The sequence below is a fragment of the Triticum dicoccoides genome, chromosome 5B (genome assembly GCF_002162155.2).
Source record: "Triticum dicoccoides isolate Atlit2015 ecotype Zavitan chromosome 5B, WEW_v2.0, whole genome shotgun sequence".
Classification (NCBI taxonomy): domain Eukaryota; kingdom Viridiplantae; phylum Streptophyta; class Magnoliopsida; order Poales; family Poaceae; genus Triticum; species Triticum dicoccoides.
Genome location: NC_041389.1, coordinates 403794735 through 403809348, shown reverse-complemented (window position 1 = coordinate 403809348; position 14614 = coordinate 403794735). Strand labels below are relative to the sequence as shown.

The window sequence follows — 14614 nt, the reverse complement described above, 5'->3', positions numbered from 1 at the left end:
CCTGGGCAACAGCTATACCTTGCTCTTGATGTATCTTTGTAGTGTTTGTGATATATACCAAACACATTATTCCGGGCGGTTATTTTAATTTCTTTTGGATGTTCTAAACGCTTTGTGATATTAAAGTTTTAGTCGCTGTGAGGCAACACCTGCAAGGCGCGCTTCCGATCTTAGCATTAGACCAAAACGTTTGGACCGGTACCCTTAAGCCTGCTTCCGATCTTCGCATTAACTACTTTGACCAAAACATTGGGACAGGCACCTTTGCGCCAAGGCGCGATCCCGATCTAGTATGGCATGTCACGACAACCGTGTGTGTGGAGCAGATCGGCCTTGGCGTGGGATTCCCGACGGCAGGCGGAGCAGATCAGTCGTGGTGCAGATGAGGCGACGACGAGCAGCCCGTCGTCCTTGTCGTCAGCCTGCAGAGCTGACCGCGCGGGGTTCACCGACGGCGTGCGGGAGCATATCAGCCTCCTTGGTGGAGATGAGGTGACAACGAGCAGTCCCGGATCCTTGTCGTCTTCCTATTAATCGGGAAAGGAGGCCTCACCATGGTGGGGCGTAGGAGGGGGCAGAGTTCTCCACCTCGTGCAATTCTCCTCCTCCTCGTGCAGGGGCTAGGCCGGGAGGAGAGGGGGTGGATAGGGGAAGTGGATGAAGGGGAAAGCAGTGTTTTGGTGCCCGAGCGCAGCTGCTCCCGAAATCCCTTTGGGATTCACAAAATTCGGGCTGACACGCCTGCGCTGATGCATGGGAAAAACAATATGGGGCGTGTTTGGTTACCTGCATAAGGCCCAACCAGGCCCGCGCGGGAAGGGAACGGGCTATTTGGACGCCTGGTTTTACTATTGGGCCTGCATAGCATGAAACTTAAAGCACCTCTAGGCCTGGCTCACTGGAAACGCATGAATCGACAGTTTCTCCAGGGCCAGGCCCGAGCGGTGCACGTGGGCGGCGGCGGCTGCATGCGCGCAGCCACACTCGAGAAGTCGCGTTGCTTCCCGAAGCGCCGGCAGTTATTAGCCTCACCGCCCCTCACCACTCCCTCTCCCCACTCTTCTCCACTCTCCCAACTCTCACCGGCGGCGGTGGATCGAAGCAGAGGAAGAAGACCACCGGACTCCATCAGCAGCGAGCGGATCAGCAGTTGGCCCGCAGCAATGGCGGTAAGCACTTCTCTCTCTTCGACATGCAAAACTTTATCCCGTTCGATCCGATGATAGATTCGATCCACGGCGGAGGGGAATGGGGAATAGAGGTAGATAATCATAGGGGTAGTTCATAGCAGTTCATACGAGTTCATAGATGCAATATCGGAGTGCAGAAGGGGGATTGGGGGATAGGGGGACAGGGGGTACACAACGGACACCGGCTGACTGCGGCGGCCGTCACCGGCGTGCGGAGCGGCTGGTCGAGCCGCTGGCCTTCATCATCTTCTTCATCGCCGTGCGGGCCAGCGGGTCGTTGTCATCGTCCTCGGCGGAGTCGAGGTCGATCTGCCAGGTACGACGGCCTGGCTCCGGCGCCCTCGCTGGCATCTACACCGCTTCTTCTTCCTCCTCCTTAGGCTCCCCACCGATGACCGCCGGCGGCGCGATAGAGCACACCTCCATGGTGTTCTCGAACTTGATGCGGTCACCAGCCGACCACCCGAGGAAGAAGGCCCTCCAGCCAATACCCCAAGGGAAGGGGGTGGCGTTGGAGCTAGAGCTAGAGCTCATGGCGATGGGGAGGAGAAAGGTTGATAGTGAGAGAAGAGAGGGGGTGGGTAAGTAGTGGTGGGCAGGGTGAGTAAATATAGGGGGTGGAGAGGAGGAGAAGAGTGACAGTCATATCGTTTTAACTACATGCTCTTCAATTAGCCATGAACTCTATGTTGTGCTTGACTCCATGAATTGTGTGCAGATCGAGGAGAGCAATGAGATGGGTAAGGAGGTTGACAACAAGGGCAAGCAGCCCCTTCACCCAATGCCCGACGAGGTTGTGCTGCCGCCCACCGCCGAGGAAGACCTGAAGATGCCTGAGGGTGGCGACAACAAGGGCATGGAGGAGCCCCCCAGCAACAAGCGTCGCAACTACGACCACTACCATCAGGAGGATGGCCCGACTCACTTCTGCAAGGTCATCCTTGCACTGAAGCTTGAGTGCATCGCCATGCCCCTGGACTTCATCAAGCACTTCGTCGCGGTGCCGACGGAGTTCAAGCTCAGGAACAACACCAGCTGCTGCTGAAAGGTGACAGTGAAGCTGATGAACGGCAGGGTGATCCTGGATCAGGGTTGGGCCACCTACGCAGCCGTTCATCAGATAAAGATCGGCTACATGGTGATGTTCAAACTCCTCACTCCCGACACCCTCAAGGTCATCATCTTCGACGACGATGGCATTGAGGTCGTCAACAAGTGTGGGAAGCACGACGAAGCCTTCGCCGCCAAGGAGTAGTGCGGGGGCCTCCCTAAGTACTACCGAGTCTGCTTTGTATTGTTTATGTTTATGGTTTATGCGTAGAACTGTTATGAAGTGTGGTACTGCTTATCTGAAATATGCTCTTAAGTAGTTGATCCTCTGTTTATACTCTACTCTGCTTATGATGTGTGCTACTGGTTGTGCCGAAGTGTGCTGGTAACCTCACCAACTAGCCAAAGAGGTTACCACACACCAGGCGTTGCATACAACCAAACAACATGCCTTGGGTTTGTCCACTAACATGCAGACAACCAAACACCGGGCAGTGTGGTTCTGCCCATGCAGGCAAGAGGGCATGCACGCAACCAAACAACATGCAGATGGTGCATTTGAGGCTGCATTTGCATAGCCAGGTTGGGTGGAGAAGTGTATGCAATGCGGGTACTATAGCGCACAACAACCAAACACGCCCATACGGTTCGCGTACGTAGCGCACATTGCGTCTAAAGCGAGCCCAAACCGTATGGGCGGGCGTCCGTGCGCGCCCGGTTCCGTCTGGTCCATGGACTAGAAAGTTTACCTTTTTGTCTGAGCTATGGAACAGGACACCGAACGGATGTGTCAACCCCCAACCCACCTCGCTGTAGGGGGCAAAATTTCGTGTTTTGACCCTTTTTTCTAACAATTTCAGGATCTGACCCCCGTTTAAAAATATTTTGTGATCTGACCCTTTTTCCTACCGCCAAGGGGTGTGGCGGTAGGTTTGCACGCCCTACTGCCATCGACTCTGGCGGTAGGCCCCTTGGCGGCGACTGACGGCCGTCGGCGCGTGCTGACATGGAAAAGGGCCTACCGCCATGGGCTCTGGCGGTAGGGTACTGAAGCTTACCACTTGCTCCTCTGGCGGTAGGGTCCTGGGTGGTGAATAAGGTGGGGAGGGGCTGGATATTTCCTCCCCCCTCCTAAACCACTCATTCAGCCCACACACTTCTCACCTCTCCATCGAGTTCAAGTCTACCCCCTCTCTCTTTGAAGCACAAGAGCCTCTCAAATCTCTCTCATTTGTTTGAGATTTCTCCGATGGATTCTTACCATTTTCATCACGCAAGGTAGCTCTCTCATTTCCCCTCATTTCTATTGGTTGATATCTTTGTTTAGTTTGCATTTGCTCATTTGGTTGCAAACCCTAGCTCATGTGGTCAAATCAATTCATATGATCCATTTAGGGTTATGTTTGTGATTTCCTTATGTATGATGTGCTTAGAATTGCTTGTAGAATAGTTTGTGTACCTAGATCTAGTGCTAGTATTAGTGTACATAATTGGGGTTGGGTTAGGCTTAAGAAAGCAATTAAACCTAAGTTTACTTTAATAGCAACTTCCCGAAATGTAGGATGGCACCGTTTGTTTTCTTTGAAGCTTCTGCTGAGGCGGTGGCGAACCATGAATGCGAATTGATTGAGGAAAAGATGAACTTGTGGGTGAAAACCATTGATGCGTTGAATGCGGAGTGTAGGGTCTTTTCACATTATTATTTCAATAATGACCGTTTAGAAAATTTTATCAAAAAAAAGGAGAGGCAGATGGAGAAGCTTAAGACGACAGAAAAAAAATTTGTAGGCGTGATCTTGCAATGCAAATTGCATTGTGTGTGACAAGGGGAGAATATGCTGAGATAGACATGTGAAATCATGGTCAGGTCATTGATTGGTTAGTTCACCAACCATTCTCGTCGGACGAGAAGCGGGCTTCTCGTTGGGCATGGGTCAAAAAAAGAAATGATGTTATTTGTTGCAACCCGGGACCGTACGCCACATAGAATTGCATGAGGCTATGTAATCTTTGTCATTTGGACTGTAATGACATGTACCCTTTGCTTGGTCGTCATTTGAACTACTATGACTTGTACCCTTAACATTTGAACTCATTAAGAACTTGGTGTTGTATGTCATATCAAGTAACCAAGTGTTGTACTTCATTGAATTTATTTTGTGTTTTGTTGTATGTCATCTTAAACCCGTATATTCATGTAGGATGGACATTCGATCCATGACTATGAACATGGCATGTGAGAATCATGTCGGAGCGACACCGTTGCTTGAAGAGGGAATGTGAAGCATGATTGAAGAGTTGTGATGATGCAAATGCGGCCATGAAGGATTTCAACAAGTATCACTTTATCGAGGAACCTTCTGATGCTAAGGAGAAAAAAGCTTTCCGAAAGCTTGTGAAGCAAAAAAGGAGGATGCTTGATGAGCTGCAGGACCGGGAATATGCTTGCAGACATGCTTTGGCAATTGAGATTGCGTTCACTGCAAGCAAAGAAGAATTCTGTGAGATGGACTTGAGGAAACCCGGACAGGTCATAGGATGGCAATCAAACAAGGCGTGTCAGGGAATCCCGCCCGCCGTGCTGCATGGGCCTGGTTCCGTGAAGCGAATAGTGTGTTGGGTCATTGGGCAGGATCCACCGACTTTCAACTGAAGCGTAATCAAGCGCGTGACGAACAAATTGAACGTCTGATAAGTATGAGAAATATGTTACCTGTTTAGAAAATGTGTCGTTGAGCTTGAGCTATTAGTTTCAACCGATGTCATCTGAACCGGGCCATGTTTTAATTAGTTTGAACATGTGTTATTCGTGGATGTAATGAACTATGTTGAGTTGGGTTATGTATGTGTTTGCGAGATGATCATTCTAATATTTGATAAAAGTGGATAGAAGTGGGTTATTGTTCTAACATTCGACAGAAGGGGCAGAACAGAGGGGAGGAGAGGATTGAAACCCTACCGCCACAGCCTCTGGCGGTAGGTTGCAGGATCCTACCGCCAGGGACCATGGCGGTAGGGGGGGAGTGTCTGTGACAAGAAAAACGGGCACCCTGGCGGTAGGGTTGACCCTACCGCCACAGCATCTGGCGGTAGGCTTCTTACCCTACCGCCAGGGCACTCGTTTTTCTCATCACAATAGCTTAGCCCCCCCTACCGCCATGGTCCCTGGCGGTAGGATCCTGCAACCTACCGCCAGAGGCTATGGTGGTAGGGTCCCCCCTTACCGCCAAGGTTCTTGTTTTTCTCGTCACAGTAGCTTAGCCCCCCTACTGCCAGGGCCTGTGGCGGTAGGGTGAAAAACACAGTAATCCTTTGTTCTGCCCCTCTTCTCAGCACAACAGTTCACAGAAATTGCAGACAAATCACAGAAATTGCTGACAAACTAAAGTTCATTCATGACACCTTGCAAACATCTCCACGCCAAATTCAATACAAATGGCAAATTCATTCACGACAAGTTCACGACACATGGGTTCTTGCATTAGTACTACATAGTTCATGATAAATTTGGCATGGCTTCATCCGGTTACATGATGAGTCCACCGAAGCGAAGGCTTTACTGAGTCATATGGGGCCATTTCCCCTTCTTGTCACGTGCCTCATCCTCCTCTTGTGCCTTGCAAGCTTTTGCAAGCTTTCTTGCCCTCTCCTCCTCATGAGCAAGCTTCGCTTGGCGTGCCCTCTCCTCCTCGTGTTGCTTCCGCTCCATCCTCTCTTTCTGACAACGCTCTTCCTCCAAGCCTCTTTGAAACCTTTCTTCAAACAGCCGCTGGCGCCTAAGACAATCTTAATATTGGTCCTTTTGGACATCTTTTGGCACTTCATGATCTATCCAGGTGAAGTACTTGCAAAGAGGAGGCGGGGACTGCATATGAAATGGATGTTAGTGTTGACACACATTTTTGAAGTAACATGTTACTTCTCTAGCATACCGGTGGAAGGTCATATGCATTAGTTGGAAGCGCGCGATCATAAGCATAGTTGGGGCAAACAAAATATCTTCTTCCTTCCGTCCATGACTTCTTTCGGTCGGTGGACTCCTTCACCTTGCAAACATCTCCACACCAACATGGCGGAATCTTCACATCTTTCTCCTTCATCTTGTCCAAAGATGCGTCCTTCCACTTGTGTGGCATGTCTTCTTGGTTAGCACACGGTGGCCTCGTCATGGAACCGGATGAAGCCATGCCTACAACAATTAAAGATGTTAAGTCAAAATATGAACACATTGACATGTAAAAAGGCAAATATATCAACACATGAACATATTAAAAATAGTACCATTCACATTATTTCAACCATCCGGATTGAGCAACACGTCGATAGGCCTTCCCCTATCAACCCGACGTGTCCTAGAACCACCGGATCCATGGCCACGACCCCCTCCAAGGCTAGTCCTTCCTAAACGGCCATGGCCTCCTCCAAGGCTAGTCCTTCCTCCACGGCCACGGCCCCCTTCAAGGCTAGTCCTTCCTCCACGGCCACGGCCCCCTCCAAGGCTAGTCCTCCCTACACGTGTTTGACTAGTGCCCGTGTTGGTTCTAGGTTTCTTCGTGCATCTCCTAACATTGTGTCATGTTTCGTTGCATTCTCCACAATTGTTGGTGTATGGTGCCTCCACCACTACCAAATTGCTTCATTCCGGTGTATCCAGCTAGATCATCCATGTCACTCCTGAACCTCTTCTTGCTTCTTCTTCTTCCCCTCATAGGCACCATGAGTGCGGGATCTGGCACAATGTCTGGGCCGTGATACTCAGGCCACTGTGAGGCATCAAGGAAAGGGTTAAACCGAGGCGCCCACGTCAACCTTGTTCGTTCCAATGTGAACTCGTGCAACTGCACCGTTGTGCCATCGGATACGGGCAAGTTTCTCGCCCGTGTGATACGTCTCCAACATATCTATAATTTTTGATTGTTCCATGCTATTATATTACTTGTTTTGGATGTTTATGGGCTTTACTTTACACTTTTATATCATTTTTGGGACTAACCTACTAACCGGAGGCCCAACCCAAATTGTTGTTTTCTTGCCTATTTCAGTGTTTCGAAGAAAAGGAATATCAAATGGAGTCCAAACGGAATGAAACCTTCGAGAGAGTTATTTTTCGAACGGAAGCAATCCAGGAGACTTAGAGTAGATGTCAGGGAAGCTTCGAGGTGGCCACGAGGCAGGGAGGCGCGCCCTACCCCCCTGGGCGCACCCCCACCCTCATGAGCCCCATGACCGACTTCTTTCGCCTATATATGTCCATATACCCCGAAAGCATCTAGGAGCACAATAGATCGAGAGTTCCGCCGCCGCAAGCCTCTGTAACCACCAAAAACCAATCGGGACCCCATTCCGGCACCCTACCGGAGGGGGGATCCCTCACCGGTGGCCATCTTCATCATCCCGGCGCTCTCCATGACGAGGAGGGAGTAGTTCACCCTCGGGGCCGAGGGTATGTACCAGTAGCTATGTGTTTGATCTCTCTATCTCTCGTGTTCTTGAGGTGATACGATCTTGATGTATCGCGAGCTTTGCTATTATAGTTGGATCTTATGATGTTTCTCCCCCTCTACTCTCTTGTGATGAATTGAGTTTTCCCCTTGAAGTTGTCTTGTCGGATTGAGTCTTTCAGGATTTGAGAACACTTGATGTATGTCTTGCTGTGCTTATCTGTGGTGACAATGGGATATTCACGTGATCTACTTGATGTATGTTTTGGTGATCAACTTGCGGGTTCAATGAACTTATGCATAGGGGTTGGCACACGTTTTTGTCTTGACTCTTCGGTAGAAACTTTGGGGCACTCTTTGAAGTACTTTGTGTTGGTTGAATAGATGAATCTGAGATTGTGTGATGCATATCATATAATCATGCCCACGGATACTTGAGGTGACATTGGAGTATCTAGGTGACATTAGGGTTTTGGTTGATTTGTGTCTTAAGGTGTTATTCTAGTACGAACTCTATAATAGATCGAACGGAAAGAATAGCTTCGTGTTATTTTACTACGGACTCTTGAATAGATCGACCAGAAAGGATAACTTTGAGGTGGTTTTGTACCCTACAATAATCTCGTCGTTTGTTCTCCGCTATTAGTGACTTTGGAGTGACTCTTTGTTGCATGTTGAGGGATAGTTATATGATCCAAGTATGTTATTATTGTTGAGAGAACTTGCACTAGTGAAAGTATGAACCCTAGGCCTTGTTTCCTAGCATTGCAATACCATTTATGCTCACTTTTATCATTAGTTACCTTGCTGTTTTTGTATTTTCAGATTACAAAAACCTATATCTATCATCCATATTGCACTTGTATCACCATCTCTTCGCCGAACTAGTGCACCTATACAATTTACCATTATATTGGGTGTGTTGGGGACACAAGAGACTCTTTGTTATTTGGTTTCAGGGTTATTTGAGAGAGACCATCTTCATCCTACGCCTCCCACGGATTGATAAACCTTAGGTCATCCACTTGAGGGAAATTTGCTACTGTCCTACAAACCTCTGCAATTGGAGGCCCAACAACGTCTACAAGAAGAAGGTTGTGTAGTAGACATCACCGTGTTGCGGTCATCAAATGCGAGCAAGGCCAATGGTACTTGTGTGGCCTCTCACACTGGCACGAACAGTTTTTGATGTGCACCTCGTAAGCAACTCCACCATAAGACCTACTGTCCCTTGTTGTCCCACCCGGCTCATCGTTTTTATAGATCATTTCTTTTTCATTATATTTGATCACTTGTTGTTTGGAAGACTTGCGCGCTTGATGCAACAACCAATCCTGAACCTTGAATGGATAGTACATCTTTTTGCCAATCCACTTGGCCGTGCTTTCAGAATGCTTTAGGAAGTACTCGTTGAGCTTGATGAAAGTGTACTTGAGTATTGCGGTCACCGGCAAGGAACGGACACCCTTCACCACATTGTTGAAGCATTCCACCATGTTGCTTGTCATGTCCCCATACCGCATACCTCCTTCATCGTAAGCACGTCACCACTTTTCTTTATCCGGCTCGTGCTTAAGCAAAAAAAAATCCCCCCTTTGTTCTTCTCCAAAGCCTTGAGTAGTTTATCGTATCGGCTTTTGAATGTGTCGGTGTTGAATGCAACGCAAACAAGGGTAAGGTCTTTGCAAAACTCCTTGCTCTTGCATGCCCAGTAAAAGTTTGCAACAAAGTGTCTCATGCACCAACGGTGTTGAAGCTTTGGAAGACCGGGAATATCAACGTCTATTGCTTTGAGAATCCCATGATGGCGATCCGATATAATGCACACCTCTCGCTTGCCTATAACCTTGGTTCTCACATGCCCCATGAACCACTCCCAATTATCATCGTGCTCCGAAGGCACCAAGGCGAATGCCACCGGCAACACGTTATCATTTGAAGAGTGGGCCATCACCACCATCAATGTGCCCTTGTATTTGCCGGTCAAGAATGTACCATCTATAGACAAGACCGGGCAACAATACGTGAATGCCTCAATGTATTGTCCAAAGCTCCAGAAGGCACGACGAAACACACCGTCAGTTGACTCCACCCGATGGCGCATTCCCGGGTTTCGATGAGCAATGGCTGCCGACATCTTGGGCAGAATGTTATATGCGGCCTCATAATCACCATGCAACATCCTAATAGTGTCTGCCTTCGCCATCCATGCCTTCCCATACTTGACCGGGTATCCGAATAGTTCCTCAATCGAAGACATGAGAAACTTGACCTTCACGGTTGGGTCATGTGCTATTTGATTCAACAATTTGTATCCTAGATACTCAGACGTGAGTTGACGGTGTCCTTTGCTTCGGTCCGCCTTGTTCGGGGATACACACGTGTGAGTGCCAACATGACTCTTCAACACCCATTGCCCGGTTTCTTTGATTTTTCTACCGCGGACCATCCATTTGCAACCTTCTTGGTCACATTTGACTGTGTGCCAAACTTTTTGATTTTAATGACCAACAACAAATGGCCTATGGTTCCTAATGGCATAGTCACACAACCATATCTTGAACTCTACCAAAAAAACAAACTTGATGCCTTTCTTCAAATGTGCATTCTCATCCTCATTTTCTGGCCGAGGATCACTGAATTTGGGGCATGGTGTTGGCTCAGACAACCCGAATCTCAGCCCACCGTCAACAACGACATTGTCCGCAAGACTCACATCCCTAAACAACGGCGGCCCTCTCTCCTTGCCGGTCACCTTCTTGTAGATTTCATTTTCTTGCATAGTCAACCCATCCTCATCCAATTCTTCCTCCAGACCCTCGTCATCCGAGTTATACCCACACATACGATTATAAGGGAGGGTACGGTCCATGTCTTGTTGCCGCACAATGACATCCAAGTTACCAATTGGATTGTAATGGATCTCTTCATTCTCCATGTAAGCATCCTCTTGAGCAACAATAGCATCATCATCAACATGACCACTAGCATGTTCTTCAACATGAGGAATAGAATCATGACGGAGTACTATGGCGCTAGCATTGATACGATCTTCATTGGGTTGGCTACTTGGTGGTTCGCTAGAACAATTGGGGATATACACCTCGGCACTATCATCACGTATTGGGGAGGATGCATTGCGGTTGAGATCAATTTGCAAGGGAGGAGGAGGATCAACCTTTGTGGCAAAGATCTCAAGAGACTTGTCTTGTGATGCGTCTACTTTTTCCTTGTACACATTCCAATGCAATTGGGAGGTGATGCCCTAGCCATAAATGCATCATAAATCCATCATAAATGTGTCATAAATGCACACAACAAGATCAACACCTAGGATTTGCAATAAATTGACCAAATCCACACAAAACAAAGATCTCAACCAATCAAAAGGAGGGAAAATGGGGGAGGTACCTTGGGTGATGAAAATGCTCCGGATCCACCGGTGAAATCTCAAGCAAATGGAGGGGATCTAGGGGGGGGGGGGTTGTGAGGGGTAGAGAGGGGGGAGAGGGGCTGAGCACGGGGAAGAAGGTGAGTGGGAAAGAAGAGTGGTGGTGGGGCCCACAAACCATCCCCTCCCACCTTATCCACCACCCAGGACCCTACCGCCAGAGGAGCTGGCGGTAGGCTTCAGTACCCTACCGCCAGAGCCCATGGCGGTAGGCCCTTTCCACGTCAGCATGCGCCGACGGTCGTCAGTCGCCGTCAAGGGGCCTACCGTCAGAGCCGATGGCGGTAGGGCGTGCAAACCTACCGTCACACCCCTAGCGGTAGGCAAAAGGTCAGATCCCGAAATATTTTCAAACGGGGGTCAGATCCTGAAATTGTTAGCAAAAAGGGTCAAAACACGAAATTTTGCCGCTGTAGGGCAGCCGTTTTGGAGAATTTACATGTCGTCTCTTGGTCGGACCACACTCAACCCGAAACCCAACACCCAACTCGGTGGTTCTCGAAACCAGGCGCCGCCGCGGCCAGCTATCCACCGCCCCTCACTGCTGTGGGAGGTTGAGGTCACTCCGGCTAACCGGCGATGAAAGATGCTGGCCTGGAGTTCCTGGTTGACGCCGTCGACAGGTAAGGGAACCCTGCCCTACTTGGAGATCTATCTGTTTTTCCTAGTCCGGCCGACATGGGCGCTGCCTGACCATGGTTACGCCGTCCCCATGGCCGTGTGTTGCAGATTGCCCCTACGAGAAGAGTTCGCAGACAGCTTGGACCACCCGGATCCGGTGCCCCTGGTGGTCCTCCCGCGGATTGCTGTCACGAGCGCTGACCCGGCTGACTCGAATGCTGGCTCCGGCTGCGGCCATCGTGTTGGCGGCGCAAGCCATTGAAGGCAAGAGGACAACGGGCGCCGTTGGCGGGAGGCTTCTCCGACGAGGTCGGCGGAGTCGACGGACAGGGTGAATCCGGAGGTACGGCCGGAAGCCAATCGAGGGCACCTGTTTTATTGTTTTGTTGAATGCTGCTCTGTCATCGTACGACGACGGGGGTGAAATTCGCTGCCATGCTAGTTGTAAGTACGACCCGCTGACCAAATGGAATGAAAATGTTCGTTCATGTGGTGTGTGTAGGATGCGAATAGTTCTGGGGGAGATTGCTTATGCTCCCACACCGTAGATGGTCCCATGATATAGTTTTTTAGAAAAGGACACTTAGATGCTGCCGAAAATTGTGGAAACGTTGCAAGTGTCCAGAAGATATGTGTATACAATCTGTAAGAAGTTCAAGTCAAAGACTCGAAATGCATTCGTAGAAACAAAAGAGACAAAATCTGACTGTGAATATTGTCACTCTTGCTTTTGTAGGACACCATTCATACCGACGTGCCTTGTGGACACCATTCATACCGGCGTCGGCGTGTGTTTCAAGTTTTATGCGAAAATTTTATAGATTATACGCACATGCCTTGTGGGCACCAGAAATCTTGTTAATCTTTTTCTGAAAACATTTGAATACATTTCTTGAAAAATGGAAGCATGGTAGCATGCAAGGTGTGGTCGCATCTGATATTCCTCCTGCTTGCCAACATTCTGCATTTGAATACAGTCTGGAGTACAATTGAGTAGAGATCCAAGCCAGGCCCGTCAGAGAACAGTGCTGCTACACCTGGTGCATTCCCGCTCGGACCTCTTAAATACTCGTTACTCGGTGGAAGAGACAGCTCAGGCTGGCTCAAAAGGCTGAGCCGCGCGTCCACGGCCTGTTCCGTGTGCAGGGTAACGTCTGCCGACGCAATGAATGCGCACATGCCGTCGCATTGTTTAAGTCTGATACTAGTAATATACAGCTGAGAAAACCATCTAGTGCACAGATCCGCACGTGAGCAGACGGCTACGATTTCAGGAGCAGCTGAGCCTGAGCTCATAATCGAATATTCGGACGAAGGGGCTCTATTTTTATTTTAGGACGCTATAATCGCACCTAATCCCTGCCCTCTCACGTCCTCAGCCGTTTTGGCCGTCATATCTTGTGTCAAACTCGTTTCTGGCCGTTAGATGCGCCCTTTCCGTCGCCTGTGTTTTTTTCCTGGCCCAATTCTGTGTTTTTCCGTGGCCCAGATGTCCTAAGGGCTGCTACTCCTCCGGGAGCTAAATCCGAGATACGTGGTTTACTGGGCCTTTTCTTGGCCCATTTAGCTCTACGCCGAGAGCACACCGGATCGCTAACCCGCGTCCGAGTACATGGGAGCCGGGGATCCATCCGAGGAGCGGAAAGGGGAAGGGAACGCGAAGCTGATCCGCCGGTGATTGAAGCGAGCAGTAGATCTTCCGTTTCTCAAATCCATTAATGGTTGTTAAGGTGCACCATTTATCTCGCCACATGTCCGCGTGCGTACATAAGCTCTGCCCTTGCGCTCTCTCCTTCCCCAGTTAACAATCTGGCAAAAGCACCTGCAATGCCCTCTTCCAACATGTGATTCTATTTTGTTCAGATTTTACTTCGAATTGATGATGTTTTTTCCGCTCTCAATTTTCTACAGGTGCTATCACTCTATCAGATACTAACGGATCAAAATTTATTTGGAGAATTCGGGAAGGTTGGATCAAATGGTGCCCCCTGATTGAATTTCACGCCTCCTATGTGTCCTTCCCCTCACCACCAGGCAAGATCCAAATGTATTGAATTTCGGCTCCTCCACTACGCCTCGTTGCACTTCCTAGGCTCCATGTTGTTCCTTAATCCCCTCTGTTTGTACTTCCACCTTAATTTGTCTATGGATTAACAGGACCCTTGTATGGGTTGATTGCGCGGGATGTGGTGATGCAGAATAAATGTCGAGTTCGTTCAACCAGTAAGGTTGGTAGCATCAGTTGATCCTATCTACGAATAAGGCCTTGCATTTGCGATGGGTGATCTCCAGATCTTGTTTCTTTATTGTGATAAGACCATATAAGCCATGTCTCTTGATTTCCCGAAACCTGTGCCAAAAGCTGGCTCCTTACCTTCATTGCCCTGGCTATTTTTTCTTATAATTTTGGTACTTTTGTGAGAAATTGTTCCATTGTCACATCCCTAACTTCTGGCATTGCACTAGGCTAACCTCATATGTGCATCATGTTTAAACTTTGAAAGAAACTTGAAATGGGGATTGCCTAAACCCTAGCATTAAAGAAATTCACTAGGTTCAACCAAAATATTTCCAGTAAATCCAAATGGCTTTAAAAAATGTTCATCATTCTTGGAAAAAGCTGGAAACAGTAACGAGAGGTGATGCACATTTTTGCATGACATATTTGGGCTCTGGATTAAATCATACTCTATTTGCATTTGGGCATTTAAATGCTATTAAATATTTTAAATGCTCAGATAATCATAAACTAAAATGTTTACTGTAGGATATATTCCCAACAGTGATCATGAGCAGTTTCATGATTTTTGAAAGTGTCTAAGTATTTTTAATAAAGCCCTAAAGACTACAGAATAATAGAA

At 48.5% G+C, this 14614-nt stretch overlaps 1 long non-coding RNA gene across 1 annotated transcript; it reads left to right on the top strand.

Moving 5' to 3' along the window:
• Positions 1–13358: 13358 nt before the first annotated feature.
• On the top strand, positions 13359–14169 carry LOC119305601. Its single transcript, XR_005148718.1, has 3 exons — positions 13359–13512; positions 13665–13800; positions 13911–14169. It is a non-coding gene; the product is annotated as an uncharacterized LOC119305601 (long non-coding RNA).
• The last annotated feature ends 445 nt before the right edge of the window (positions 14170–14614 follow it).